The following is a 6,000-nucleotide window of genomic DNA, read 5'->3' on the forward strand; positions in this document are numbered from 1 at the left end:
TCACTCAGAAATCAAGTGGCTGATTCTAGAAAGTATCGTGATAACTATGTCAATATCTGTAGCGATGCTTAAAAAGTCAAAAGTTACAATACATGAAATATTAAACAAAAATGAAGTAGCAATTTCGATCAAACTGTAATGTATTCATGTTAGAAAGTGATCGAGAAAGTATATGGGCCCATGATTGAATTCATTTAGGACTTACCTAGGATCCAATAAATTTTTTCTTTTTCTTGTTAAAATTCAAAAATTCTTCATTTAATATTCACAAACCCATTCCATGAAACCAACAATGATTGTCGTAAGTTACTGTATTCCTTCAAAATTTTACTCAAGCAAGTTGTCTTTAAAAAACTTCTAAATACCAGTACAACACTTACTACAAATTGTTAAGTTGTTGATATAATAACAAAATTGATCGTTGTATCACCATAGAGAATTAGGGGTGAGCAAAACAAAATCGAAACCGGACAGAAAATCGTAAAATCGAACAGAAAAAAAATCATAACTAATATAAATTGAAAATAACTGTAACTGAACCAAATTGAGGTTTGATAACAGTTACAGTTTTATCCCTATTACCAAATTGTGAATAATATGTATATACAATAATATAATTATAATTATATATAATATATTTATTATTGCTATACATAATCTAATATAATTAGCAATGAAAGATAGAAATTGTTGTACTTCGTTTGGTAGACAGATTGTTACCCCTTTGATGTCCTACTCGGATACCCTCCCCAAGATATTTTTTATGAATTTATATTTCATGATAATAAAAATTATGAAAGCAATTACCATTTTAAATATCAAAATGCTCAAGCCAGTAGGTACCAATGCCATTCAAAATTTCAATATGAATTTATTTGTAATTTCATAATAATAAAAGCTATGTCATTTTAAATTCAAAACAAAAATTCTTTTATGTTACGATGTTTTCATACTTATTCCTATAAAATTTGTACAATATTTTTGTTTGCCAAATTTAGAGCAAATTTCATTAATAATTTGAAAGACATTCAATCAGAACAAACTCTCAACTGATCATGCAACCAGGTTTAAAAAATAATAAACGAGTTAAATAGTTAACCGCTTTGTTTCTGTATTGCTTAACTAACTGAATTCAAATATTCTTAAAATTAAAAATGAAGATAATGGTTTCCCGAACAATCTAACATGCATCTCTCTTGAAAACAGTATCTTCACAATTGACCCTCATATTAGTTCCGTGGATAGTGCAATGTGCGGAGGACTAAGTTGCAAATATTGAGCTCAAAGATCTCATGTAATGAACAAATATTTTTTCTGTAATAAGTGAGCACATGCGATTATCGCCACCGTTCCAAACGCACCCCAACTATCTAGCTACCGGACTAAAAAAATTCAAAATTGACAATGGTTAAATGAACCAAAAAAAACCCACATACAGTTCAGTGAACCGATCTGTGCACACTCTAGAGAGAATTATCTGAGAACTTTAGTAGTTCAGTTCTAGAAACACAGCACTTCCTGCAGTAGATTAACTAAGTACCCAAAGAACAATATTGATCCGTAATACACGTGAAGTCCAAGAATTAAGAAACTTTATTATTAAAGAAATCATCTCTAAATACTGTTAGGAATATGTTGTGTACTTGATGATAAGCTAAACAAAACACCTTAGTAGATTTAACTTAGTGAAATTTGTAGCACTCGACGGATGTCTAATTATAGTCCCGACGGATAATTTAATATAGTCCCGACGGATGACAAACTGACATCTATCGAGTGAGTAGCTTATGTAATAATAAGTGTAGTAGCACATTTCTACAAACAACTTTGTATAGAATCTGTAGGAGAATATAAGTCATGTTGACTACTAGTAGATATGCAAAATAGGTTAATTAATTGTAAATATTAGATATCTTGTAATTCTGTATAAATGAAATGGAGTCAAGTGACGAAATAGCTACCCGATGGATGATCAACAAAGCTACCCGAAAGATGATCAACAAAACTACCCGATAGATGACAATCATGTATCCGACGGATGATCAATTCAAATATCTGTTGACAGTGACAACACAGTCACATGCGTCGAGTGTTTGCAAAAGGAATATGGCAGCTTGTGTAACAGAGATTTGAGAATAAAGAAGCATTACCATTTCCATGCTATTATGAAGATATTCAAAGATGCTGGAATAGAGTTGTGAAGCAACATGAAGTTAGACTAGATAAGTTTTGTTTTATTATCTTGTCTTATTGTCATGTAAAATTTTTGATATATAAATCAAGTGTAGCTAGTAGAACAACAACTAACTGAACTAAGCACACACATTTTTCAGAAAAACATTTTCAAGCTGTATTCTGTAGCATTTCTCTGTAAGTTTAGATGTTCTACTTGTAAGCACCTGTGAGCTATTCAAGCTTTACAAGGTTCTTATTCGATATATATATATATATATATATATATATATATATGGTGGATACATTCAAATCCATCAGAAATTTTTAAAAGCCTGTATTTTTAATACTTGTGTTTAATTTATATAATTCTTTCATTTCGCACTCTGCAAATCAAACACTTATATACTATCGAGTAAGAACAGTTTTAAAATCTTGAAAAAGTGGCAAGAATTACATTCAACCCCCCTTCTATAATTCTTGTTATTTTTCTGGATTACCTTATAACTCGACGAATAATTGTTTAATCCTCATCCGTCGAATTGTCTAAATCTTAGCCATCGGAATTCTAGACATTATCCATCGAGTATACTTACAGCTTGTAAGCATACTACGACGGATAATTGAAGGAATATTTTTTATAGTTTATTTTTAAATGGCTATTTTGGGAAATTTTTATTGGTTACTTTATTTCACTTTATTATTTTTGTCAGTTTATTTCTGAGATAGTATAAAAGAAGAATTCATTTTTATTCTATTCTTTTATCATTTTCAAGATTCAATTGCTCTAACTTCTTTCTTTCTCAAAAGCAAATTCTCTCTCTGCAACTTTTAAATCTGTAGCAATGGCACCTGTAGTGAAAATCATGTCTCAAACTGGTTATATCTATGAAAAGAACAACTTCACAGCTCTAGTGAACAAGGAGATTCAACAGTCTGGAGATTATCACAAAATGATTGATTTTGTGAAAAGCTGTAAACTCAACTATGCGATGTTGTAATCTCCTACCATATACTGTAAGGTTGTAGAGGAGATATGGACAACTGCAGTGTACAACTCAACTAACAAAACCATCACTTTCACTCTGAAAGGTAAGCAGTTTTGCATTAATAGTGATATTGTCAAAGCATGCTTTAGAATTCCTGATACTACTGTTACTGCTCCACACACAGACAATGATATAGTTAACATGTTAAATTCCATGGACTATGCACTCACTACCTCTAAATTAAGTAAAATTAGAAGGTTGGGTCTTAAAAAAGAATGGAGTTATCTGTGTGATGTGGTAACTAAAGTATTTTCTGGTAAGATTAGTAACTTTGATTCTATTAACATTTACATGCTTAACATTCTTTACATGCTAGTTACTGATAATTACATTAATTTCAGTGACTTGGTGTTGGTTGAGTTAGGCTTTAAATTAGGAGAACTCAATAAGAGAGGTAAATGTGTCTATTATGCTAGATTCTTTATGATGCTTGCTAACCATCTCATTGAGAACATTGTGATTGAGAACCCAACCAACAAAAATAGAGCAGATCACCACAAGGAGGTGCCCTTATTCTATTTTCCTGTCATGGAGGGCCCTCAGGTAAGTGAGGTAAACACTTTTGTCTCCACTCTTCCAACCTCACACATTTCTTTTCCTTCTAGTGTAGTTATGGCATCTGTGTCAATGACCCAACAGATGCCTACCCAAGCTACCAAACCAACAAAAATTTCAAAACCCAAAGCTAAGAAAGCCCCCTCTGATTTCTTCCAAAAGAAATCAGTTGTAAAATCTTCTAAAACCAATGAGGGGAGTGTGAAGGAGGGTAATCAAGGTGAGGGACAGGGTGAAAATCAAAGAAACCCTAAGGATAAGGCTGGTGAGAAGAGTGTACCCAAGCCTAGCCACACCACAGTTTCCCAACAAACTGTGGTAGTTAATAAGGAAATTAGCTCATTATTAGTTTCATCCTCCCAAACGGATGTTACTATTGAAACAAGCTCATAACCAGGAGCACAGGCCAAGAGAGGTAGGGACACTAGCTCACCACAAACTTATACTAGAAAAAAAAGATCAAAAACCCTTGGGATGCACAGGGATCACACACAGTGCAAACTTGTGCTAAAGACCCAGTCACTGCATAATCTCAGAGTCAGATTGATGTGGCTCCAATAAATGTGGAGTCACAGGCAAAATCTCTAGTAATTGAAGCACCTGATACACCAAATTCTCCCACACACTCACTGGATGTTGACATGATTAATACATCACTTCCAAATTCTCCATCTTTAACTCTTCTGGAGAAGCCAAAAATTCAAGTGAGCGAGCATCATCTTTTAGATGATTTGTTGGCTCACTTACCATTTCTTTCTGAGTCTATTGAGACATATGTGCCTAAATTTTCATCAATCTGCACAGAGTCTACAATAGTCTCCACTCCAAACTCATTCATTTATTTTATCCTTATGGATATTCATCATCCGGCGAGTAGTGATTGTATCCCGAAGGATAAGCCTAACAGAAGTCATCCGTCGGATGGCCATACTACTAACCCGATGGATATTCATCATCCGTCGGGTGTCTCTGCACAACTTCAAATTTCTTCAATTCTTACAGGTGCAGAAGACTTAGTAGTAGTGCAATCACTCTTTAGACTGGGGGAAGGGAGTGAATTGAGTTAGAGTCTGGGTTGCTCCCAGGAAAAAGGAGAGAAAAAGAGTGAACAAATGTAGTCCATTTCTTCAAGACTGGAAAAAGTGAGTGGGAGGAGTCCCACCTTAGATGGTGAAGGTGAGGGTGTGAGGGTAGGAAGCCAAGGGGAGCTCTTGGTGAAAAAACAGAGAGATAATGAGAGAAATGCAGGTATAGAAGAAATAAGGGTGGACATCATTGTCAGTGAGTCAATGAATGTCCATGAAGCAGACAGAGAGGAACTATTTCAGCATAGTCAAGTTGTTATAGATTCCACCTCTTTGGATGCTGAGACATTTACTCATCCTGTTCCAGCATATCAACTTTTGGCTGGACAGGGCAATGAAATTGCAGAAAGGATGTTGAATTTGGTGCACACCACTCAATCCATGCAAAGAGAAAAGGATGTCATCACAGCTATGTCTTCTACAGCTGGTGATGACATAGATTATGAAACTGGTGGGTCAGCTGAATTCTTTGGTGATGAGGGTGATGATAGTGAAAGAGAGTCACTGGACATAGGGGGAGAAGTAGGCCCTAGTTCCAGATCTGGTATGCCATCTTGGGCATTTTCAAAAAATGTGATGAACATTATTTCAAGACCACCTTCATTCAACTCATCAGCCAGACACAATCTGCTCTACAATCAACAAAAAATGCTAGCACCAAGAAGCTCCTACAAGCACACCTTGCCTCTCTTCAGTTACAACAAATCCAAGGTTTTCAACACAATCAGGATGTCACTTCTATCAAAAATAAGGTTGATCAAATGAAGAAGAACATCTCTGAAAGATTGGATGCTAAACTTCCAGAAGCAACAATGATTGATATTAAGGGACAACTAAGGAAGAACTCTGATCTTGTCACAAAGGTGGATTCCTTGGATAAAAGAATGACTGCTATGGAAGCCTCTCTGACAACTATACATCTACATCAAGCACAGCAAACTCAACTACTACAACAACTGGTGGTTGCACAATCTTCATCCTCCATTCTACTTAATGATAACAAAAAGGGGGAGAAATCATTATCTCAAGTCAGTCAAGAAGAGCCATCTAGTGAGGAGGAGAAAGTGGTAACTGTACAAATCAGCCAAGTAATTGTTCCAGAAATTATACTGCCAAAGTCACCAGTATTGGACACCATT

Source organism: Apium graveolens, chromosome 7, assembly GCF_009905375.1.
Source record: "Apium graveolens cultivar Ventura chromosome 7, ASM990537v1, whole genome shotgun sequence".
NCBI classification, from domain to species: domain Eukaryota; kingdom Viridiplantae; phylum Streptophyta; class Magnoliopsida; order Apiales; family Apiaceae; genus Apium; species Apium graveolens.